Source organism: Esox lucius, chromosome 9 (genome assembly GCF_011004845.1).
Source record: "Esox lucius isolate fEsoLuc1 chromosome 9, fEsoLuc1.pri, whole genome shotgun sequence".
Taxonomy (NCBI): Eukaryota; Metazoa; Chordata; class Actinopteri; order Esociformes; family Esocidae; genus Esox; species Esox lucius.
In genome coordinates this window covers 18,942,304-18,968,919 of record NC_047577.1, presented here as the reverse complement: position 1 = coordinate 18,968,919, position 26,616 = coordinate 18,942,304, and the positions used below count along the sequence as shown (strand labels likewise).

Sequence of the window (26,616 nt, the reverse complement as noted above, 5' to 3'; positions counted from 1 at the left end):
AGAACAATACGCCAACAATCCTGAATCGGTCTCCCTACAGGGTCACCCTAAGAGCCTGACCTGTGACATTTCAGCAAAACAAATAGGCTTGCATCATCTCAGACAGCCTGCACTCTTGGCACTTGGCCGTATTGGCCTTTAATCTAGTTCCTTTCTCTCTGTCTGTCTGTTTTTCTCTCACCCCTACAGTAGAGAACATGGGTCAGAAGTGGAACTGTGGTAATCTTCAAGTGGAACTGTGGTAGTATTTCCATACAAGTGACTGCACATGTGAAGTCCTGAAATGAGGTCTCTTATGACAGATGAGGGCTTTTTAATGGTTTTCATGTGAATGCACTGGACTGGCTCCCCTTAATTGGTACTTTGTCCCTAGTTAGAGGACTGACCTTTTCTCTTACGCCCTCCGCGTGTGCTCCTTTACGCGCTCCTTCTCTCTCACCCAGTTCCTATGTCTCTGCCTCCCAGTCATCCCCACCCAGTGCTGTGCATCTTGTCCGCCTCCCTGGTTACGGGAGCACGGGTGTACCCCTATACCACACTGTCTAGGCAGCCATTTTGACTACTGGTTTTTCAGTTTCATTCCTGTCCACTTTGCAACCCAAAAAAATCCCAATCTTCAGTACCACCCCCCCCCCCCCCCCCAAAGCACTACTATGGTTTGTCTGGCATGTCTGAAGAGAGGCTGTAGCCAACGTTTGACTCCATTTGGAGAATCAGAGATGACCTTTGCATGAATAAAGTCAAAGAGGATTAAGGGAGGAGAGGCCTTCACAACGTCGGCCGAGGGGAGCGACAGATGCAACCTCCTCTGAACGTGGCTGGAGTGTTGATGCCTCCTCTGCCTGAAGGCCACACTTACTAGAGCTGAGTGTGCGTGTGCGCGTGTGTGTTTACACATTGTCAAAAAAAAATGAAACACCCGGTTCTCGGAAGGATACGTCAAAAGGAAACAGAACTTGTCATTTTAAGATCTTAAGGAAGTGGATATATCTGCAAAATGGCTGCTAATCTCTTATTGAAGATATATGCGTTTAATTATTTCCCAAGTCATTCATCTGTTTCATTTAAGACGATAGCATCGCCACCTAATATCCTTATCTGATTTATTTGCCACTCCTATCTAATCCATAGGTTACAAGATGTAGGAACATGGGGTATATTCCGTTAAGTAAAAGATCTGCCCATCACACACTCAGGATTATAGCAATTGAGCTTAGCCTACCTTTCTTCACAGCTGAAACAGAGCCCGGATCAAGGTTGTGTATTGACACCCCACCCCCCCCCCACCCTTTTATCAATCTGAACTGAATCCTGTTTCTTAACTAGCATTAATAGATTTAGCGGATGTTGATCTTTGAGATCATACGAACAAGCTGATCCTCCTAAATGTGGATTCTCCCCGTCGTTGTCCTCAAACAGACATCTGTGCTCTCACCGCGCCGGCCTGTGTTGTCGCACGCCCATCGCTTCTGCTGTGGGAAATGAAACGCACCTGCGTGATTTCTCGACCGGTATTGGATCAGCGTGGATCTCCGATCGCAACAGAGACACTCTCAGCGTCCTCCTGGTCAGCGGATGAGGTGGGCACCTGTTCCATTGTATTCATCTGACAGAGTCGTCATTGCCTCAGAACCCAGTCAGAAGTGCGGGCCTCCCTGGCAGAGTCAGAGGTTGTGCTGCTGCTAATCTGTGTAACATTAGGAGAGTAATCCTCACGGTTGAAACTTGACTGTTGAACGGCGCCCCTTCTTCTCCTTTTGTTTTGGCCGTAAGTGATCTTATAAAATGTTAAGGGCGATGCCGCTATTCGGCCATGGCAGCGTTAATCGTAGGAAAATACGTTCTTCCACCGCTGTTTCTTGTTTTCTTTTTTTAGTTTGTGGGATATTGACATCTTTCTGAGCCACCTCTCTGGACTCGGGCTGATAAGAAAATACAAACCAGGAAGGAGCAGAAAGGGGAAGAAGGAAAAAGAAAACTACACAGATAAACCCTCTTTCCTCTACCTATACCAGCTAAACCACCCGCTACTCTCCAGAGAGAAATTCCCAGGCTTTTGGAATGAAAGAGCCCTTCAACACAGTGGGTTTTGTCTCTCCTTGTGCAAATGGAGAGAAGCAGGCAGGGCATGTCAGATTGACGTGGCACTTCTTGTCATTCAACACAAGTTTTCAACTTAATCCCCCTTCTGAATCCACTTCTTGACTTCGGGGTCCGTGGGTTTTTATTTCGGCGGTCTTCATATTTCTAAACGGCTGGTTTTCGGTAAACAGAAGTAAGCTCTTGTAAGAAGTGGATACAGGAGAAATGTGTCCGTCTGTTCGGCGTGCGCTTGCTTTGCTCCGTCCCTCCGTTAAGTACTTAAAGATCTCCCCAATACCTACACGCATCGGAACAGTAGCGCTTTACAAACCCCAGTGTAATCTTCCTTTATGGTGGGTCCTTAGTTTCATCTGCAGGGGATTACTGTACAGCTTTTTGGGAATCCGTAAAAGAGGAGGGATGTACAAAATGGCGGAAAAAGGAAAACAAATTGTAGTGTAATCTCTGGAGAGAAAAGGACGCTTGAGTGAGGGAGTCCCCGGGACCCTCTATCTTTTCTCTTTTTTTCCCCTTCCTGAAAATCCCATAATCCTTCATGTTTGATGTCTCAAAGCTAATGGCGTTTATTAGGACGGCCCAAAAGGCGCTTTGTCCCTGGCGTGGTCGCCGTTGAGGTTTTGAATGACATTGCAGGGAGAGAGCGGGTAACTTTAGCTTAATCTGGGCTTATCCGGCCCCGACGCACACACAGGTGTGTGGCCCTTAAGCCCAGGGAAGCAGGCCTTCTGCAACCCACCACCAAAGATCAATCCAGCTCCCGAGGCCAGAGACATCCAGAGGAACATACCTTTAACCCAGGAGGCTTTATCCCTCCTCGTGGATCCAAGTGCTCGTTATCAAACTTTAATTAAGTCACGGCACATGCTCTGTCTGTCTGTATCTATTTCTGCTAATGAATACATGCACTGAACGTTAACTTCCATTTATCAGTTTTCATCTTTTGATTGAATGGGGAAAGGCCGCTAGCTTCAGGGGCTAGGTTGAGCCCTCCATGACAGTTTGGCTTTCAAGCACCAGTGGACGATGGCTCTCGGGCCTGTTCTTATGAGGCTCCTTAAAGATGTGTATTCAGACATGTCTATCTATTACGGTAACCCACATGTAGTTGTAAATTGATTTAAGTGATAAATGTGTAGCAAATTTTTTTTTTTTGCGCTAGGAGTATGATTTTAAGATAGACTTTCATATGGCAAGTGTTTACTAATAGCACCAATTTCCATGTTTATTAAAAGTATTAAAGAGGGTGGTTATTGTTAAAAATGTATTTAAAAAAAATTGGGGGGGGGGGGTAGAAAATGTAGGCCTACAGTCTAGTCCGCATTGCGTTCCCTCTCACCGTATGGCAGAGGAGTTCTGACGCTCTTATTGGATTTGGAAGCCGCTCCTTCAATAAAAAGAATGCATTTCCCATAATTCAATAGCAGAAATCAAGGCCAACGGCCCAGTGATCCATAAACACTACTGTTATGAGGTCATCTTCTCCAGAGGCAGCCACCAGATATATCAGCTTAGAGTATTAACTAATTAAATTCAGCAATTAAATAATAATAACTAAAATATCAACTGACATGTTTTCATTCATGTTTGTAAACAGTAAGGCCAGGATATGGCTAGAATTTAAATGACAATGAAACCTGTACTTGATTGATCAATGTGCTGTGTAACAATTTAAGAGTAAAGTCATGTATTTACTCTGAATCTGTAGCTTTAAAAGCACAGTGTAAAATGTCTATGTATGTAAATCTTGACTACCTTAGCCTCAAGGTGACTTTTCTTTTCCCATTTAATGTTAAGGATGTAATCTTCAGTCTCCGCCATTCAAGCCACCCCCATGCACAAAGGGGGTGGGAGCCAAACTAAGAGGAATGATATCCAAAGACATACAGTATTTCCTGATGAATCTCTCTTGCACTTTCTCCTTCCATCGTGTTTTGGGGTCCCTCGTCGACCTTCACTATTGACATTGAGTTTGAATCCCTTATGGTTCAGTAAGATGGACCTGAGCTGGTTTCATTTTCTCCACGGTCAACAGTCCTATTAACCCCTGAATGCTTTTTTATGTTTTAGTTACAGAGTTTTAAATGTGAGTGCGTTTATTTGTATATTATATATAATACAAAATATGTATGGAAATCTTTACTGTTATTTTATTTGCCAGAGACAGCGGAAAAGTTTTTTTTTTTTTTTTGCTGAAAGAGCCGAGGACCAAATGAACACTAGATGATCTTTCCCAGGCCTTGGGATTCCCATCCTTTTAATGGCTACTTCTCATTGTAAAAAGTTTTGATGTAATCCACGACTAGGTCTGGGTCAGGGAAACGACTGTATATGATCAACCAGTTCCATTGGACCATTTACACTGGTTTCCCCCAAGCCTCTAAAGTCCCCTTTCTCCCTGTCAGTAAATGCTGAATCGTCACTGGACAGGACAGTAGCTGGGACCGCCTCCAATTCCTGACATTCTCTCTTGACATTTGTCACCTCTAAACTAATGACTTTGGGTGACCAACAGGGGGCATTAGCCAGCAGCTTTAAAAATCGCTTGCCTTGATATCTCTAAGCTGTTGACATACGCCTCTCATATCAGTGACAGAGAGATGAGCAGCATTCAGCGCTATTTATGATCCAGATTACATTTTGGTCAATTACCTCTCTCCACCCTGTCCTATTATTAATGTGCACCTGCGTGCTATTCCTAATGTTGGGGTTTGCGCGTGTGCGTGTATCTGCACGTGCGCGTACGTGTACGTGCGCTGTGATGTATACGTGTGTAGCTACGTGTTTCCATTTCAGGAAGGGAAAAATAGCCAGAGCCCAGAAGGTATTTGTATGGCATAACAAGATTACATTGCAGAATCCTCGCTCCCAGGGAAAGAGCGTCACACCACCCTCACCCTTTTCTGCGGTGTCTCGGTCTCTCTTTCACCACGCTTAGACGCGCTGATCCCCGGCACAACCGTCCTCTAATCCAAGCCTTGATAATGCATCAAAGCAACATGTAATTAATAGCGTGTTTGACATTATCTGAAAATACTCCCGTTTGAACATATGACCCCTCATTATTAGGATGCGTATGTTTTAATAAGCCACGTTACTCCATTGAAGTGTCTGCGCTTTAGACTAAGCTTGCCCGCAGGGCGATATTCTCCGTCTCACTGCCAAATAACGAATTTGAGGCTGTTTTCAGGACGCTGAGATGTCCCTCAATGGGCAGTAACGCATTGGGGTGACCTCAACCTGGCGCCTCTTCAGTATTAAAAATGACCTCCGTGAACATCTTCCTCTACGTTGCCTGTGAACAAACAGTAAACAAAGCAGTAAACGTACATCGCCCCCCCCCCCCCCCCAAGCGTCACGTCGTCTCGTTCGGCCTAACGAACCGCGTCCTGCTACCAACCTCCACGGGAGGATGGCGTTAGACGCGCCCCCGAAAATATTGACGCGGTCAACGCGAAGACCTTACGTCTGCCTCGTCGAGCAGGCCCCCGTGTTTCCCAAACCGACGCAGCATGGGGGCGGGGCGGGGCGGGGCGGGGCGGGGGTGGTGGGTGTCCCCTGCCATGTGCTTCTCATGTGCCATGCTAATTGTGGCCCATTGTCCTCGACTGGACTCCTGCTCCGTTCCCTTTTGATGTGACTGCGCTCGTTTTGCCTGGTTCCTTCCCCTGTCTCTCTCCGCATCCATTCATGCGTGGCTGCCGTGTTCCTCGGCGCAGCCTCTGAACGTGGCGCAACAGTGTTAATTGTCTCTGCACTTTTCTGCGGCCACTCCTTGCAGGTGGGCTCCATAATCTATACGGACACCAAAGCCTAAACGCCCGTGCCATGGTCGCTCGAAGCGATGGACGCTGGCCCTATCTAGGTTTTTGTCATTTATTTGAGGATATCAAGCGCTTTTTTTTTTCTTCTGCGTCACGTCGACCAGCTGTCGCAGCTGGGAAAACAGTGACGGGACTCTTTTTTTCCCCATCCTGCTGGTCCCAGTAGCGCCTTTGATTCTATAAATTGTCTCATTAAAGGTGATGCTGGAATCGCTGCGGAGACCCGGCCTGAGTCGGAATTTGCCCCTTGGTGCTGAAGGGCTGTTAGCACATTGGAGCGGCAGATTCCCAAGGCTTTTGGCCCGGGCAATTAGGCCTGGGAGTCAGGGAGGCAAAGGCATGCACAGAAAAATGGGGGGGTGGGGGGGTCCAGGTGAGCGTCCTTCTCGTGATCACTGGCATGTTAGAATTAGTTTAATTGGGCCTCTGTTTGATTTTCACCGACGACAACCGCCCCCAACCCCACCACCCACACAAACCCAGACAGACGCACACAGCTCCACCCCCTAAGTGAATGGCAGAACGGTGACTTGTCAGGGTTGACAGTGACCTCGCTGTCAGAGAGACGGGGTGTGGGGGGGGGGGGTAGTTGAAAACCCTTTGAAGTGTGGCACCAACTCCCTCTGACCTGACTGTGTTTAAACACTTTTTTTTTTTTTTTTTTCTTTGTCTGGAGGAAATATTTGAAAACAAATTGACACCTGGCCTTTGGGTCCTCTCCTCTGCTCCTCCGAGACCAAGAGGCATTCTACTAATGTCACCTGCTGCCAACGACTTCAATGGGATTATCGCATTCTCCTCTCTGGGACGTGGTTTGACACGCGCGGTTACTCAAACTCTTCCCCACGTCGTCAGTACTCTTTATAAAGTTTACTTTTCAGGTTGAGGTGTTCATCCTGAGATGCCTGTTCGGTCGGTGTTATCCCCAGCCCTTCAAAAGTCTTGATTGGGACGGTTGGTTGTCGTGAGGTAAAAATAAAACGGGCGAGAACACAAACGGATTTGCCGCCGTTGTCTCACGCTTGCTGGAAATTCACATTTAAATAGGCCTATTAGGACCGGCAGTCATCCTCGGTCCATCACACCCAGGTCGAGCTGCGGCACAAACAAACACACCAAGGACCCTATTATCGTCCTCGCCTCTCAAAGGCAGTCAGGCAATTTCTCTCGTCAAGTAGTGCATTTTAAGAAGCTGTACTATCTAATGTTCTGTCACTCTCTCAACCCCTCTCAGCCACTCTTGTCTTCCTCCGCGTACCTCCTCACCCCCCCACCCCCTCCTCTCTGTTGAGGAATCTGGTCTAAATGAAAGCTTGTCGTTTGTGCGGAGGACTCATCGGGGACTGGGCATCTGGGTGTTTTGTGCCGCCCCATCAGTTGATGTTTCTGAATTGGCTTGAAGGGAGATCAAAGGGTCCCTTGGAATGGAGAGCCTGCTGTCTGAGCGAGGGGAGAGAAAGAAAGAGAATGCTTCCTCGACCGAACCGCGGGTGCTACTGATCAAGCCGTCAGGCTGAAAACACAGGCACCTTCTGCTCCCCTCTGCCCTGGCAGGGAGCGTCACTGGGAAAACCACCGGGACAGAAATGGGAACACTTTTTCTTTTTCACTTTGACCCCTTTTGGTGTGTTGATGTCTGATGACCATTTACCCCCCCCCCCCCCCACTGTTCATGTTGCCTTTAACCCCACATTGTCTCTACGCGTTTTTCTGACGCTGTAGCCGAAGCTCATTTTTGACTGAATTTTCATCCCCGCTTTTAGGTCTCCATTCTTTTTCTAATCAAGTCGCTGCATTGGGGGACTTGTCTTTGTGTGACATTACAAAACCAAACCGTGTTCCATCTCATAAAGTGTGTGCATCACAAATAAACAACCCCCCCCCCCCCCCCGACAATGTGCCCCCCTTGTAGCCTGCCCAGCGCTCCCATAACCCCTCCAGCCTCACCCCGCCGCCGCTGCCCCGTATCATCGGCGCGCACACACGCCGCATCATAATTAGGCCCTGTACCAAGTCCCCCTCCGATAACATGTACAGTTTATTTTCCCCGTCTTAATTCCTTATCAGATGCATTGATCGTGCCACGCGTGCATTGATCTGGGGCCACTGTCTGGAGAGCAGCGATAAGCGGCGCCTCGTCTCCCGCTCCCCGTGCCTCACCCTCGGTGTTCACCGCCTCCCCCGCAGGCCGGAAGGTGGGGGGGGGGGGGTTGACGGCCTGGGATTAGCACCTTATTAGCTTCACAGGAGGCTGCGCTCTTTTTCATATATTTTTTTTTTTATTAAGCTGACACCTCGACAACCGTGCCGAGGCTATGTTACCAATGGGAAACATGCACACCGGCGCGGCTCCATGACAATACACTCTTTAAAAGGCTCAGAGGGATGAGAGGTTGCCTGTTTTCTGTATCCTGTATTTTATTTAGTTTAAAATGTGCAATACATTTGCATTCTATATGTGGGGGAGGATACCTAACTTCGCAGACGCAAAAGGACCCCTTAGCACAGTCTGAACCTCTGGTTTTGGGGCCCCTGAATGGTGCGGTGGTAAAGTCACTGTCTCGCAGTAGGCTGCGTCATTGTGCGACCAGGGTTTGATTCCCCCTTAAGGATTAGCCTTGGGGTCCTGTGGAGGGCGGTGCAATTTGCCAGTACTGTCTGTGCTAGGGGGGATAGTAATATGGTTGCCTTGTCTAGTTCCGCTCTAGTGACTCTTTGTGGTGGCTTGGCCACCTTTGAGCTCAATCAAGGTAGACGGAGGATGCGTTTCTTCCAGCTTGTAAGGGTTCTTGTCAATACTTTCTGGTTGTGTGAGGAGTGTGATAAGAAACTGATCGGATGCGCTACGGAAGACACGTATCTCAACATCGACTGCCCGGATCCACAGGGAATTGCTGCAATGAAGCAGAACCTAAATCACAAATTGGATGAAATTGGGGAGAAAACCCACCAGAAAAACAGTTCTATGGGGAAATGGAAACACTATCGAAAACACTGTATTCCAGGGGATCCTGAATAGTACTGTAGTACAATCATTGCTCTGCAGTTTAGCTACATAATTTTGGTCTGGAGTTTAAATTCTGGTTGTGACATGGGTTAGTTGGGTGGATGTGAGACAGGGTTGCCTTCTCCTGTTACATCGTTTATGTCTGTTGGATGCCTGAAAGCTCAATCCTTGTTGTTTGCCAAAGAATGCATTCTCCATAGGTGCCGGCAAATACTTTCTCATTGTGCAAGCAGTGTAATCAGAAGTAGAACAGCTTGGAACGTCTGCATTTGAGGCGACGTTCCAAGATCCATCTTGATCTTTGAGTAGAGCTGCTGCAACAATGCAAGGCCATAAATGGGAGGATAACAAATTGTCAAAAGAAGGATACCACTGAAAACGAATACTTTAGGCATTTAAAAACACAAGCAGATGGGAAAATGTATTAGTAGCTGAAATTCAAAATCTAACAACAATAGTCGATCTATAGATTTTTTTCAAAAATGAAATTTATTGGGTGGTGGAAATGTACATTCTCTAAGAGTATACCCTGCAGTGTGAATACAATTGGTTACTCTGTCGGTATAGGACGTTAAAGGATGCTTCCTGTTATTATATAATTATAACTGTTCAGAAAGGAACGTCCCGAACAATGTAGTCTAGCTCTCCTGAAACAGCATGCATCATAAAGCTATTTAAATGTACTGCCCCCCTTTTTGACTAATTTTGATCAGTTCTGCACATTTCAGCAGCTTGTGGGAGAAAGTAACTTCTAGTATCCAAAATCTCTAGGGAACTAGCAGGTTACTAATTTAGCGAAAGCAGCTAGTTAGCGCACTTTTGTTGGAACATACTCAACATTAGTTAGACTGCCCTGGTTAGCAGCATCGCTGACCCTAATCACTTTCATTTAATATGAAGTTTGACTGGCTGGCTCTGCTAGCATGCTACTTTTCATAGCCGGACACAGAAGACAGCAACTTAATAAAGGAAACTTGTTCACAAAACAGTTACAGTTTTGTAATTTAGCAGATGCTGTTATCTAGAGCAACTTTCAGTTATTACATACATTTTAAGAAGCTAGGTGAAGCTGGGTGGAGCACACAAATCTAATAGTATGTACACTCAGTTAATTAGCTATTGGCTACAGGGAAGTAGACAATACAAATGAAAAACGTCATTAAAATAACAAGCGTTGGTCCATGAAGGCAACAGATGGGATGGCTAGGGTTGTAGGTACGGTTTCAGATGTTTATTAAATCTGACAGAGGTTCCGCTATCTTAGGCCCAAGTGGAAGCTGGTTCCTCTATTGAGGGGCAAGGACAGAAGTGTTTTGAGCTGCTTTCCCATACAGATGGAACAGCCAAAAAGTGGCAGAGTGAGGAACTCTGGTTGGGATGTAGGGTTGGATTGTTACCTGGTACAGAGGGGAAACTACTATGGACCGCTGGAAAATACTGCTATGGAACACTGTTTGGGTCAAAATTAACACTTCTAGTTTACATTTAAATAATTGAAATGGTTCATAGAATGTGTGCTGAATTTGGGATATCTTGTGTTAGCATTTAGCTTGGTACCAGACTAAAAGCAGTTACTAGAAACTATTTATGATTTTGTTAGGATTGATTCAGCTGCTTGTTACTTTAGTTGCTTGTTGTTCTATTGAAATCCGTTCAGAAAAATAAATAATGAACTAAACGTGCAAGCTTACATAGCCCTGTGGCTCAAAGCAACAGATCGAATTTTGACGGAGCAAGGCAAATGTTTTCCACCTATTTCCGAGCTACTATATATAGCATTTTGCACTTGTTTTTCCTGTCACTACAGTGTTGTCGATGCCACAGTCACGCAAAAAGCAGACTGCTTAGGTGGGTGTGATTTCAGGCCTACTGTCCAGAAAGCTCTTGTTTGCAATAAGCTTTGCTCTTGTTTGCCAGTGGTCTTAAAACCCGGTGTGAACAAGCCGCGTGTGTTTATGTTGAAAGGAAGTGGTGATAAGTGAGAATTAATGCACAAGCACACTCCCAGTCTCTGTCTCTGACACACACGCAACACACACACACCACACAATCACACACACAGCACGAACACACACACACCACACAAACTCTCACCACACAATCACACACACACACACACACACACCGGGCAAATGCACTATCATTGTTGATCAGCGAAAGATGAACCTGTTTCACTGAGCCCCCTATCAAGACAGAGGGGGTTTGTTGACAGTTGTATTTCTCGCTCCGTCACTCCCCCGAGGGGAGGGTTGCACCACCAGTGCCTCTGGGCTAATGGCCATGAGCGGCTTGCCCATTAGGCCCCTGTTATTGGGACTCCCTCATTAGCATCTGGGCCCATTGTGCAGCGAGACAATGGCAACAAACACAACATTAACATGGAAATAGGCGAAATGTACCTAATTAGTTTTCTGTGCTTGTATTGTTACGCGTTTAAAAGATAGAGCTAAATTGCTTCGGATTTCAGCACAGTTCCAAAGCCCTCCTCCTCCATGACAGGAGAGAAGTGGTGATTTCTGGGAAGTCACAGAGAAAGAAAATCTCCACTGGTCAATGACTATGTATGTAGCCACATGCCATCGTAAGCATTTAAATGACAGGAAAGTGTCATACCAGTAAAGTGATTTCTTATGGTATTTGCTTGGTTATTGAGAACATCACATTCAATTGTTAGCAAAATACGGGACGGAGTGTCCTGTGTCGTACGTTCCTTAAAGTTCGTTTTAGGTGGCTGTTCTGTGGTCAGTGCTTTGAACATGTGTAATTGTCTTTTTCCTTAAAGTTTGCTTTAGGTGGCTGTTCTGTGGTCAGTGCTTTATACATGTGTAATTGTCTTTGTTCATTTTCTAGTTCTTGGAATGTTTGAATGATTTTTTGCCACCAGTTGTCAACACTTTATTAGGTGTAGTTATTAAGTCAAAAGTGCCTCTCAACAGAGGTCCTTGTGCTGAATGAACAGCAGTTTGGTATGTGTAATAAAGGACCTACTTCCTAGGCACCACAACCATCCACCCTGGGCATGTTTATTGAATATCTTGTCGGCCATCTTTGTTTACCTCATTAAGGCGAAGTGGGAATCCCTTGAGAGATTAACAACACTTTGCCCATGACCAAACCAAATCAGTGGTACAGAAGAACAACCAATCTTTGTAACCATGAGCAGTTCTGTTTAACATTCAGCTTGGAGACCTGGCCTGTTTCCCCAATCATGTTTTATTTTTACCATCTCGCTCTTGTTTCCGCTGTTGTGATTAGCATTGTTTTGACTTGCACTCTCTGATAATATTTCCTTAGTAGGTATAAAACTAAAATGAAGATGAGCACGGAAGATAATTTGTCACAAGCTCAATTTCTAATAGTTTAGTTTCTTCTGTCCTCTTCCCCATTCAAACAGAGACCCGTTGACTGACAGTATCTGCTTGTGATTAGCTGTTATTGGAACAAGCTCCTTGACTGAGGAGCTCTCACCAATGACCTTTGCAACCCCTGCCCATTATACCACAGACTCCAACATCATGGATGCTCATCATCAACCGCTCATCAATCAATGTAAACGCATTTCTCTGTCAAGCTGCCTGCCACTGCCCAGCCGTCATCCATTTCTGTTGGCTGCACGGGCCAGTGTTTTGGATCACTTTCGACTTTTAGATTGAGCCGGTTCTAGAGCAATTACTCTAGCCACACAATCCCATGTAACCGACATACATCAGGATCTTATGAGTCATTGCTGCCCAAAGTATTTTCCCGAATTGCGGACTGTCCAGATGAACTCGACGACAGCCAAGGTAAGTGGCAAAAAAAGGGTGAACATTGATTTTTGGTGACATATCCCTTTAATCACACCTTGGGGTCCCAGTGGACTGGATCAATACAGCCTCCCTAAACAGTGTTTTCAGCACAAGTTTCACGCCAGCTGTCAGACCCAGCGGACTGCAGACCCCTTCATCCTGGGCCCTTTGGACCAGGCATCCCAGTTTTCCATTTCGAATTAGATCTACAGGGTGGAATTCAATTCAGCGTCTTCGACTGATGACCGCACGTTTTATTTCCAGAGGTACCCATGTCACATGGTCCCAGTCCGTTCCAGTGCAGACACTGGACATCCATCACCCCCACACGTCGCTCTGATACGCTGTGCTGCTTGCCCCATTAGTCCTCCAGAGGGCTTGGGGGAATTTAAACAAATACTATTTTGTTTGAGTGGCCTCTGACACCCGAGTGCTTGAGTCCGAGGTTTATCTCTTATGCCGATGAGCGACTGACTGCCATGGAAGGTTGCAGTGTATATTATGGTTTTGGATTAGAGATTAAAGAGCTGCAAAGCCTAGGAACAAGGCCTAATCCCGCTCCTCTGCGCAGCTCATGGAGCAGCCGTGTTGACCGTGACCTCTCTGGAAAGAGGGGATTGGGTTGAAAAGGGCCACAGGACTGTGTGTGGCGCACAGAGTCAGGACAGGCTGCCGGTTAATTGATTTAGAACTTTGAATGTTTTTTTGGTTTTTTTGGTCGCTTTCTACCCCCTGGCTCAGGATCGAAGTCAGTCTCGCTCACTTACTCACTAAGGGTATAGAGATTTCATTTTTTATGTGCTGTTTTTTCATCATCCTGTTTATGGATTGCTGTTTGCACTGTAGTTCCGTCCCCTCTAAGATGCATTGTAACCTTTCACAGACCAATTCCATGCTAAGTCTTCAGACCTTGAATTATTTCTTTGTGGGGTTTTGGGCCTAAAAGAGGAGGATAAACTGCTTCCCTGTCCCCAGGAGGAACAGGCATCCCCATGCCCCTGGAGGCAAAAGAATGGGTCTTGGGGAGAAGCACCCCCCCCCCCTTCATTGGTGATTGTTGCTATGCTAAAGGACTGTTGTTGTATGTTGCAGTAGGTCCTGATAACCGCCTGTGTCACACTGCGGCTCACCTCATTAGTCACGGATCCTAGCCCCAACGTGATTTTCCATCCAAACACATTGTTGTATCTGTGCTAGAAAGTTATTAGCGTTCTCCCGTAAAACGAAACAGTCCAAGCTGTCTTAATGTGGTTTGTTGTGCTCGACCACCGCGATTAAAACATTTAGAATTTCCTAATTCATTTTTTCATTTCGCCAAGACGCTGGACGAGTCCTTTCAGCCGGCACATCCCATGCCATTCCCGATACCTCAAGCCACCCTCATTGTCTCCTTCAGGGAGATGCAGCAGGGTTAGAGGATGTCCCAGCCTGTCCCAGTGCTGTTGGCCCTGGGTTAATAGGTGTTCAACCCTCCCATTATCCAGGAACGTTTGTGAATTACCAGCCGAGTGATGTTTACCATTGATATCATATATATGCTAATTTCACCACTTAATTAGTGGGGATGGGCCAGCAGGCGGGGTGGTGGGGGGGGGTGGCGATCATGTGTAAAATTGATTTGTGAGGGGTGATATTTGATAGACCGCAGGGGTGCAGGCTGTTTGGAGAGAGAAGAGGCAGGGGGTGTTGCTATGGGGAGGGGACTCCTTCACGATACAAAGTCAGACTTCGAAATCCTGGTAAAATTATGCTAAAACAAACTTGCGCGCCTTTTTTCTCTGCCTGCCTGTATTCGATATCAATAATTAAAAAAGGAAGGTGTGAGGAGTCAGAGCTAAGTTGAGCACTTAAACATCCTGCTTAACATAATTAATAATTGCTCTTTAAGGTTATTGTGGCTGCTTTTGTTGTCTTCATATTAAATAGTAATTGGTAATAGTTAAATTTCCTAATTGTTGGTTGGGGAATTCCCAGTCTGTTAATTACAATAGTGCCCTAACGATGCCCACCAGAGGGCTCAGAGCAGCACATTTAATTAACATGTTAGTCTTTCATCCGGGGTTACAGGAAAATAACACTGGGAAGTAATACCATTAGAGGAATTAATAATTGTGATAACAAAACAATGGCTGAATTTGCTAAGTGCCTGATTTTGGGGATATTAACACAAATACTCACACGCGCACACACACACACACACACAGCAAGGTTTTCATGGTAGAGGGACATTTGCTAACTTCTGTATCCATTAAAATAAAAATATGTAATCTGTATTTACTCTTTGGTTTTCTCTTTTTAGAAAAACAGTCCAGAAGTTTCAAGTTTCTTAGATGGGTCAAATATTTATTTAAAAACATATATCATTTTAAAATCTCACCTTTTGAATGTGGCTTATAATAAAAAAAATGACTACTGAAGACAAACGTCTAAGAAAAAGTGTACATTCTGTATACTGAGCACAAATATGTTTTGCTTTGATAAGTTGAAAATGCACTTCCTGTGCCAGCCGGAGCGCTCATTGTCAAGCCCCTGGTTTTAGCCAAAGGTTTAAGCTGCCGTACGTGAGACGCATGGCTAAATGTCTGCTGGCTTTGAAACAAACAGCCCGCACCCCGCTTTAAGTATATTATCAGCCAAGTTCTTTTAGGAACGTATTGCTGAAGAAGCTTACCATTTAATTAATGTAACTTTGGCACAGATTACACCCAGGCCAGCCTTGTAAACGGAGGCATCGTGTTATTGACCTCCTATGCAAGAGCTTAAAGACACAAGAATGGCGTTTTTACTCAACTTTAATGGGATAACTAGTATAATCTTTCCGAAGTAAGGAAGGAATAAAGTGTTTTAAACATAATACCCTTCCAGGTTGTGCTTGGGAGAGGGTGAAGTGCTGGGTTGACATAGCCCCTTGTTTATTTGGGTATTAAACTTGAGTTGAACTTACGTTTTCAATTGATTTCTTTTGTAAAAGCCTGTCCTTTTCGTTGTTTTCTTAATGATGATGACATTTTGTGGAAGTTCTTTTGGTATTCTTTTGGATATTTAAAAACTCCTCATTAGTCAAAGATGGAGTTCAAATAATAAAATTTTTGTAGCACTTCATATTGTCTAATTTATATAGTTTTTGTAAGAGATGCCAATATCTACAGATTACATTCTTAACATTTGTAAAAATAAAAAAATTCAACCAAAGATTTGACGAATGTATTTTTCTTATATTTCACATTAACATTTCAATGTTTTATATTCACTGGAATGAAATTCCGTAAGATCAGTTGTTATTTTGTGAACTTGTCTTCCACATCTCCAGGATCCATTTCACGTGAAATGCAATACCCAACGTCTAGGATGAAGAACGTTGGCCATTTTATTTATTTCAAAAATTCTCCCCACATCCCCCATCCCCGCCACATTTTACCCCAGATGTTGGAGATTTTTTTTTTCTTTCTTTTTTTAGTTTTGGTGTCACCCTTTCAAACATTCTTTAACAGTGGGATAAAGGAGGGGGGGGGAGATTAGGCGACGGGATCCTCCAGGCATTGTCTGAAAATCTGCAGATAAAAAGCAATGGTTTGGTGGAATGGGAGGGGTGCTGGAAGGGGGTGGGACTGGGAGGGAGTCGCAGCGTACAGGGGCAGGTGGTGGTGGGGGCGGCCATTTTGGGGGGTGCTTAGAAGAGATAAAGCCGACTGAGGAAAATGATATTGATATTTTGATATAGCATGCTCACCAACCCTTATCATTAGGACCTTGCATTGCATGTGACACTTTCTTCGGCTGCTGAATAATGATATCAGCAATAAGCTGGTGGAATTTCGCATGGCTGCAGCGCGTTGCCAAAAAAGAAATAAGACAGTGATTGGAGCTCATTCTATTTTCAGCTTAATGGACATTTTGTGACAGGATTCTTCTACCTTTCATCTTGCAGCATCTTACTCAGTGTGGACCAGGCTGTCATAGATAGGAATTTCATGGTGGGGTTTTCAGTGTCAGTCAAATATGTTTGGCAAAGAATGGCCGCTTTAACAACAATCGGAGAATGTTGTTCATGCCACTGCATGAGAAAGATGGGTAACATATCTCCTCGTAGCTTTGCATTGCTGCGCCTGATCCATGTGTATTGATGAGCCGATTAATGCTGTCACCAATAAATTGAAGGGCGATTATATTTGTGTAACTCGTGATAGTCCATCCATTTAATTCACCTCAGTTTTCTCAGTGTATACTGGGAAGGGTTTCACATTCCAACCCATCCACAATAGATGAAGCTGAAACATTGGTTATCTTTAGGTGTGTGTGTGTGTGTGTATGGAGGGGGTGGGGGGTTACTATTCCTAATGATCATCATTTAGTTAACAAATTAGGTCCGGACAGTGTAATTGAATTTGAGCTATGTGGTTCATTAGGTGGCCCATTGACATGTTAACTGATCAAGACAGTCATATCAGTTAATGGTCAATGGCTGGGTGCCTGCTAATGATTCCTCTCCATTGACTTGCTAAACTAGCCATTCCATTTCTTAAGTAGTTGTTATTTCCTTTAGCCTAGAGTGTATTTTGGCTAAGAGACATCCACATGCCTGGAATTGTAATGCAGTTGATGAGAAACATTGGAATGACTAGGAAATGCAATATATATATAGCATCTCACAAAAGTGAGTTCACCCCTCACATTTTTCTAAATATTTGAGTATATCTTTTCATGTGACAACACAATCTTTTCAAATGACACTTTGCTACAATGTAAAGTAGTGAGTGAAAAGCTTGTATAACAGTGTACATTTTCACTTAGGGGGTTTACTCACTTTTGTTGCCAGCGGTTTTGACATTAATGGCTGTGTGTTGAATTATTTTGAGGGGACATAAAATGTACACTGTTATACAAGCTGTACACTCACTACTTTACATTGTAGCAAAGTGTCATTTCTTCAGATATACTCAAATATTTACAAAAATGTTAGGGGTGTACTCCCTTTTGTGAGATACTGTATATGGAAACATTTCACTGATTAAAACAATTCCTGATGAGCAGGTCTAATATTAAAATACCTATAAATGTTATATATTTTTAAGTTAATTTAAGTTATTTATTTTAGGAGTTCACCGTTTTACCTGTTTGAGAAGAATTACAACAGTTTATTTGCCTTTCGAGCCAGGCCCAGACTGCTTCCATGACAAGCAGCTAATGAATACCAGTTCAGATAAGAAATGAAGGTGATAGGAAAGGAAACTATTCTATTGTATTTGGGGAAGAGCCGTTGCTTTACTTTAGTTGTCTGCAACTTAAGGAGATGATCGAAAAAAACCACTCCCTGCTGGAATTCCTCCTTCAGATGCTTTGCTGTAGACTAATGGTGTTAGCGCAGCCATTAGCCCAGCAGATTAATTCATTAAGCTAATGTGAGGCTAACCCTGTCGGCCCTGCTGAAACGCGTGCAATATGACACTGCTCAAATTTGTTCTAACACATGCCCTGGGGAGTCAAACAGCCTGGCGCTAATGGGGAAGGCGGGGCCAATTACGCAAATAAGAATAGCTAGTGTCAACAGACTGTAAGTGGGACTGACTGACTGGCTATCTCTTCCTAGCACCTCTCTGCTTGCTCACTATCTCCCACTTTCTTGCGGTCGCCGTTAATGTCTTTGCGCCTTTCTTCATTCCCCTTTTTTTTATTTCGACCTCTTGTTCACGTCTCTCTCCTCTCCTCATTTCTTTTGCCCGACGCTAGGAGAGGAGATAAGGTCTGCCTGTGTGGATGTGGGAATTGGGTGGTCTGAGTTCCATTTACCCGCAAGGCCAAGAGGCTTTTCATTCAGGTCTCTGCAGGCCTATCTTTACATTGTGTGTTCCCCTGCCGTTCTGTTAGCACTCATCTGGAGCACCGTTGACTCAATAGTCTTCAGCCTCACGACAAGGGCCCTGCCCAGTATATGGTCCCTGTCACCAATACACTACACTCTCCCACAGACCCTCTCACAAGCGCCGGCTCTTGGATGTTCAGTTGTTATAGAACCGCTGGGCCTTTCCGGAGCACTATATGTGAACCGTGTAGCTCCCGTGTAGCTTAGTTGGAACGTCGGGTCGCGGGTTCGATTCCCGTACTGGGTCAGTGCAACAACGAAAGTTAAGGGACGCGACCGTCTACTGTGACCTGCCCCCGGATAAGGGTGTCTCTTGATGTTACTTGGGTTGAACCCGAGCTCCGATGTTTGGCGGCAGAAGATTGGATGTACTGTGCGCTTGCTAGATATTGACTTGACGTGTTTAGGGAACGTGTGTCGTCGTTAGCCTGCAGAGAGTCGGTCTTCGTCAGTGCTGGTGCCGATGTCTCTTCTGGCCGCCTCGAGTCGGGGCCGAGGCGGAAGAGGGCCTGGCCTGGTAGCTGGCAACAGATATGTCACGAAGGTGCTGCTCTTTCCCCCCTGGAGGCCAACATTCTTCCATAGCTGTGTGTGTGTGTGTGTCGGGGGGCGAGCCACGAATACGAGTAGCGCCGTCCCACCGCTGACTAATCAGTGCCCCGGCAACATGCATTGTTGCTCTATGCAAATCCATCCGCATTGGAACAGGGGGCTTCGTAGGGGGATCTCCAGCTCAGGCAACGGAGTTGGATAGAAAAACCGAGGCCGGCCAATAAACGAAAGTTTGCCTTAAATCCGTGGGATAATAGTGGCAGGGTTGGGGCCGAGCCTCGGAGCCGAGATAAACAGAGGGATTACTCCTCGGTTTTGCATCGCTCGCTCTCCTCTGGGTGGCCCTTAACCGGCAAGAAAGCAGAGGGGGAAGAGAGGGAGAAAGAAAGAAGAGGGGGGGGGGGGGGGGGGGGGGCGAAAAAACGTTTAACGCATGGACATTCACACAGCACATGGGGGAAAGGAGTGAGCCTAATTCCATCAAAGACGGAGAAATTAGCAATTAATTTATTCGAGCCTCCTCCTTTACCCCCACCTTCTCCGTATTTTAGGCCCAATTGTTGGTCAGTTCTGCAACATCTGGTCCTGAGCAGGCAGTGTTGCGGACGACTACGGCACCTCCACTAAAGTAGCAGGCAGAGAAAATCAGCCCCTTTTTCATTCATTTCTTTCCCCCCTCGGAGATTAGTTAGGAACGAGGAAATTAATCATTAAAAATGTTGCTCTTTTTTTTTTCCAGGCCATGCATAACCACGGGCGGCGACGTTATTTGCAATTGTAATTTAAAGAACAATTAAAAGTTAAATGATTCTGTAAATGTAGAACAACTTGAGTCTTTGTGCTCAAGGGTGCATGAACCTCCCTCCTATGGCTGGTTGCTCTGATAAACTCAGTAATGAAAGGATGTTGCTCGACACTAATGACAATTTTGAAGTGTTTCTGGATTTGCCTCCGTCCTCCATTCTCTCACGCCGGTGGTTGGCATGTGTTGTCTAATAGTGTTCGGGGGCCAGCAGTAATGCTGGAAATCCTATTTATTTGACGTGAACATTGGTGAGACAATATTGTAATCATGATGTGTACATTCTTGCCCTGAAAGGCCACCATTTGGTTACTTCTGTAAACATTATTTACAGATACACTGCAGATAGAGAAAGGAATGAACCCTGTCTCATGTTTTGTTACTTAAAATCCTTTTTATTTTCAACAACAGCTAAAGGCGCTCAATCAAATGCAGAGTGTCAAGGGGAGAGGCGATGAAGATGGCCTGGCTAACGATAGCCGAGCGTTTTCTTTTTTTTAATTCAGTGTTTGAGATATGGGCTTTGGAGCAGCGGCAGCAGATTATGACTCCCTCCAGCTCTCGTGGAAATGAGCTGTTGACATTCTTTGGGGTCATTGTCCAAGATAGCTGGGCCAACCACCAGGATTTAGTAGATAAACCCTTCCACGGAGACCTTTATCCATTTCACATTTCCCCACAACTGGGAAAGGTTAGCAGAACAACATTTGGCAATGTGTACTCCTCTATAGTCATATCTCCCTCATAAATACTGACGCAAATTTATTCTGTCTACATTTAAGAAATAAGAGTTCTGTCAACCTATTAGAAGGTTAGAGTGGATATGGGTGTGTTAACATGGCTACATTTACATGGCTTCTTACATTCCTGCTTGGCCTGCAAATCTGCCTAAAATTCAGTCTAATAATAGACTTTCTGAATGGACATTCTCTAATGCTTGCCATTTGTGAACTAACATGATAAAATGCGTCTTAAAAAGAGTACCGGTTGTTTTGACGCCTGGTTCAGATCCTTCTAACTGTTCTATCCTACCTTTATAATCAATTTCAACCACTTGGTGTCCCAGATCTAAATCAGTCCCTTATTGTTGGGTTGTAATGGGGGGAGAAATCATAGTGGAACTGGCTTTGAGGTCCAAAGTTGAGTTTGAGGGCCGCAGGCCCATGTCGAAGACGAATCGCGAAAGGGAATTAATCCAGATACCAAACCTGAGTGTGAAAGGGAATTAATCCAGATACCAAACCTGAGTGTGAAAGGGAATTAATCCAGATACCAAACCTGAGGAATTTCCCATTAATGCTGCAGTCAAGTACAGGAAGGCGAAGATGCCATTGTTTTCCTCCCGTGATCCTTTCTGCAACCTTGAGTCGTAGGAAAACAACCCTGACAACGCGACCGAAAACCCCCCTGAAAGGACACAAAAGCACAATGAGGGATGAAGGCAACGCACACCACTGGCGGCTGTCTGGGACCCAGCAGAGGAGCAGTCCTCGCCATACAGCCATGGCCACTCCAATCCGGAGCTGATGCTAATGAGGCTGCTCTGATCCCTCCGGCGCTTCCCATGTTTTCAACACCTTCAAGGACCGATGGCGCTAGCAGCATAAAGACAACTAAATGAGAAATCCAATCGGGTTTTTTTTTTTTGGGAGCCGGGGGCCTTGGTGACGCTTTTCAGCTCGAGCCCGTTCATTGACTGTTCCCTTCCCGAAAAAGAAAAGATAAGAAAGAGGGGCCAACAGGGGGTACAGATGAGCAAACGTCTATGAAAATCAGACATATTGGCAGATCTGCCGTAGCCTAATAATCGATTCATGGCTGAGCGAGGCACTGATGAGGGTTCGAAGGCGGAAGGAAAGTGAGTGCGAAAGAAAAGAGAAGATGCTCACATTTTTTGGAGGGTGTTCCTCACAAGCACCGTAATGAGATCACTAACATCTTGAGTTGGCCTCGGCTATAGTGAGCCAAACAACAGCCCGGCAGATGAAAGGTGAATGGGCTCTAGGTTCCCGCTGGCTGTTTTAGACCCCCTTTAATAGCACTGAGCCCTGTGAAAGGCTCCTGGGCAGTAGCTCATATTAGCGCCCAGGCACACTGGTTAATAGGATGATGCCTTTTGGCTTTTGTCATGAGATTATTAGGGGCTCTGTTGTCACTGGTGCCTGTTGAGCGCGGGCCCTAGAATCGGCCCTCTGCGCTCATTGTCTGGTTGATGTGGTGGAAGGGGTCCTTTGATTAGACACCTCTCAGGGATCTGTCAGGTGAGCACTGCTCTGGGGTCTCACGTCTACAACGTCCTCAGAAACATCTCAAGAGCTCTGTTTTTCACTAAAGGCCCCTTGAATCTGTCACCATCTTTGACAAAGCCAAATGCTACAGTGGTCAGGGAGAAAAGGTGAATGAATTGAATTCATTTACCTTATTACTCTTTACCTACGTACTGGAGTGGGGCTATACAAACTGAAAGGACAGAGGAATAGAATGTTGAACTAAATTGAATCCAGCCTAACAGCTTTGCATTGTAGTTCATCTGCCATTTAAAGCAGTGAATGGTGTTAGTAAAGAGTAATGTGTACTTCGTGTGTGTGCGCGCGTGTGTGTGCGCGTGTGTGTGTGCTTGCGTGCGTGCGTGCGTGTGTGTGCGCGCGCGCGTGTGTGTTGTTTTAGTACCTAAGCTTAGAGGAGAGGATTTTTATGAAGTGAAACAAACATTAGCCAGTTTCAGCAATCTATATGTCACAGTGAGTTTGTTACTCAACAAGATCTGAGCTCCTAGCTATCACCAGTGCGACACTAATAAAGATGAGTGAGCATCTTCAATAAAAACACTCATGTTGTGTTATGGCAGAAATTGTTGCTATTCTCAACTATATATTTTGGCTAGTACAAACTAATTTTGACTTAACATTTCCAGATCTGGCTAACCATAGATTCTACCGGAGGATCCTGAGCTCAGCACAGAACCCGCTGATATCCTGTCCTTTAAACTCAGGTACTGAGACAAGCCTGTGTCTGACTGTGTGTTTGTGTCTGTTTTCTACTGCAAATCTCAATTCACCCACCCAACAGAGCAATTAATGCTTTTGGGATTCTGAAACATCTGTCAAAAGACCATATGTAGCTTTTGCTCATTTTTAGGAGATGAGATAAAGGATGTTCTGGATAAAGGATAAATAATTGGCCCGGATCGTAGAAAATGGTTTAACCAGGTTGACGTTAAACAGAGAGTGCTCTATGTCCATTTCGCAATCACTGAAGACCCTTTCAATCACAAGTGCTTTATACCTCCAGATTAGTTTTGGTGACTTAAGGAGCTGGACCACCTCGCTATGCCCCCACCATCTGCGCCCCGCCCCCAACTCCAACCCCTTCACAAAAATAGTGCAAGGATACTGCCAACCTTTTCACTCACTTCTTAGCAAGACTGCTCCGAAGCGCAGGGTCCACTCCAAGTAATTAAATCAATCCTTTTGTGCTACTCCAATATTCCCCTTCAGTGGGTGGCTGCCCCACATACGAGTATCGCTCTTCATGCATATTCAGGACGAAGTCAGTTCAATTTTGTTCATAAAAAGTTTCTCACTTGTATGTTGTTCGGAGCTGATCATGTTAGCCAATTCTTAATTCCCCCCCCCCCCATCTATTCCTTAGTTTTCTGTTTGTTTCGGTGAGCCGTTAGTCTGCAAAAAGGACGAGTGGTCCCTTCGAATGGCCTGCCATGTGTTCAAAAAAAGAAAAAGAAAGAAAGAAAAACGTAGATCAGGATAAGTTAGGGTTGAAGCCCGATAGACAAATTGGATTAGGGAGTATTGGATTAAATGAAAAACGAAGGGATAACAAACAAGAAAAGCTGGCTGTGATCACAGGGTTTAATATATTTCTTTTCCTCTCCGATTCCTTTCTTCTCCCTCCCCCTTTTCAGTCTTTTCTTTTGGAGTCAAGATCCCTTGGCTTAAGACAGACTTATTAAAACCCAGGATTAATTTGTAATGGTCCTTTTTAACCTTCCGGGTCAACTGATTTGTTATCTAAACTAAACAGGAAAATTTTTACTATAACAACACCAACAAGAGCTTTGAGTCCATTTCTGTCTGGCTTTTGTGAGATTTGAGGTTTAAAGGAAAGGTGTTTATCCCTGAGATATATTTATTTAAACAAGGGAAGCGAAAACCCTATCAGGAAACAGTGTGTGCAGGCATGTGTGTGTACAGTATGTGTACGATGTTCAGCCATAATATTTAGTCTTTCAGATGACTGAACATATATCATATACCATAATTGCTTGAATACACACAACTACTGAAAAACGAACTTGCGCCGTATAATACTGAAAATTATCGAGCAAATCAAAAATGCACATCATTCACATAAGAGACGACAAAGAAACAAATCTCTTCTAAGAACATTTTCACAAAAGCCTCTTTTTTAATCATCCAAAGATACTAAAGTAATAGAATTGAGGCAGTTGGCCACTCTCATTAGCCTTATCGTCTTAATGTAGCAGCAGCTAAGATGGTAATCTTAATCTCATTTGGTTATTGAGGCTTGGGTCTCCCAGGTTGGTTTTTCGAAGGCCTTTGGGGAAATTGCTCCCCAAACCACATACTGCTGCCTTGACAATCCCTGTTACAGCAGCTCAACCTGTTCCACAAGGTCATAGTTCAAGGGGCACAGGGGTTTCAGTTGAGGAGCAGGAGGGACGAAAGTAGTGGACCAACCCCTGCTAAGATCTCAGATGAGCCCAGACATCGAGGTCTACAACAACAATACTGTATATAACATATGTCAGGCCAAACTGTTTCCAAGCCCTTTAGTTTTGAGTATTCTGAAATGAGATCAAAATCTACGTTTATTTTTCCTTTTTATCCTAATGGATAAGCTTACATGACATAAGTCAGCACTCTCTGAGATGCATTTTGTTTTTAACACAGGCCCGGACCTCATGTAGGGCCCAAACATTTAACAGTGGCACCCATATATTTCCAGTCATGTTAAGGCTTGTCATTACTTTTCTAACGCCACAAAAACTAGGACAACAATTAATTTTTCATTTGTTTTTATTTAGTGTTCAAATAGTGATGTTCTTTTACGGTCTTACCCTGGCTACCCTTCGTAGGCCTGTAGGACGTTTTGTTTTTGTTTTCTCTTGCTTTTCTTCTCAAACTATATGTATGCCTCCATGTTCTTCATCCTTCCAATTCATTGTCTTTCCTGTTTCGGCCCATACATTGTTTGATCTCTTGCCTTTTTACGCTTCACACTTGAATATAAACACCCCATTCTAGTCTGTTACCCGTATTTTAGCTGCATGTGCTGTTAAAAGATGTGTATTCTCTTCCCAGGAACAAACTCTTCATACCGCCCGACTGTTCGACCACCTGCACGCTACAATACAAATGTATTAATCCCCCACATGTGGAGTGTTCAGGTCTGACAAGGTGATTCAGACTGGACAAATACAGACAGTATCAAGAAAAAAAGAACGAATGAATGCCTCAGCTTGAAGTGCATTGTGTAATTCCAGATACTAAAAGTCCACAGCCGCCGCAGTTTAGCCCTGCCGTTAATATCTCCAGAGCGGGCCTGGGTCCTCCTTCCGGGTCCGGTTGACTTGGACCAGGGCTCCCGGGTGCAGTGTGACTCATGGGACGGCGGAGGCGGTATCCAAGGTGAGCAGACAGAAGTGCGGGTTCAGGACACGGAGGCGGTCCCTCGGGATGTCTCGAGGACTTCCGCCCGGCCGCTCTGAGAATGAGGCCCGATCTCGGAGAGCAGGTGTTCACAATGGCTCCGAGGAGGTTCCTGTTCTAAAAAGGGAGAGGTGTGAACGAGCGTATGCAGGATAAGGGGAACAAGCCGTGAAAGCACTGTAAAATGTTTGCTATGGGTGTGTGAGAACAATGAATTACTTTGGCTCTTGCTCTTTTTTTTGATGGCCTCTAGGTTTTGCTCAAACTTCAGGGTGTTTTTAAAGATGTTAACATCATACAGTACATTGCATGGCAGGGCTATTCCCTTCTATTCTGTCATGAAGGGCTTAAACTCTTCTGGTTCCGATCGTGTCCTAATAACAGACTGGTCCAGACCCAGAAAGCCACATTAAGGACATCAAAACTGCTTCACACAATGTTTTGGAATGTCTGCATTGTAATCTCCGAAAAGTCCATCAAATATAATGTGACAGTGGATGAGGTAAGCATTACAGTACCATAAAAATTGCTGTGAAATACATTGTAAATATCAAAAAAGACATTTTCATAGAGTTTTAAAACTGGTGGACCAAAGTAAAAGTAAAAGGTCCGGTGTTATTCTCCACCATCTTATGGTGGAAGCTGCAAATGGGAGACTAAAGGAAGCAATATCTCCCACATAGTGTTGCATTATTAACTAGAAGTGCTTGAGTTCTACCTTTCTGTGCGTATGTGAATGTGATTACTTGCCTGTGTGTGTGTGAGTGTCCGTGTGTGTGTGCGTGTGTGTCCAAAGGTATGCTCCAGTGACTCTAGTACATGCTCGTATAAAGTCAAACACCTGCTCTTGCAAGTGCAGTAAGCTAATCTGTACTTCCAACAAAGGAAAAAACAGTTTGTCTATTGATGTGTGCACTGTCCTAAGTGTCTCATGTTTGTCCATTTAATAGATGCTTGGCGCACGTCCTGGCGCGCTGTCAATCACAGGTGTTC

General features: G+C 44.8%; 1 long non-coding RNA gene across 1 annotated transcript; it reads left to right on the top strand.

Moving 5' to 3' along the window:
- Window positions 1–1,498: 1,498 nt before the first annotated feature.
- LOC109616153 lies at window positions 1,499–25,541 on the top strand. Its single transcript, XR_002197236.2, has 4 exons — window positions 1,499–1,580; window positions 22,848–22,925; window positions 25,276–25,371; window positions 25,458–25,541. It is a non-coding gene; the product is annotated as an uncharacterized LOC109616153 (long non-coding RNA).
- The last annotated feature ends 1,075 nt before the right edge of the window (window positions 25,542–26,616 follow it).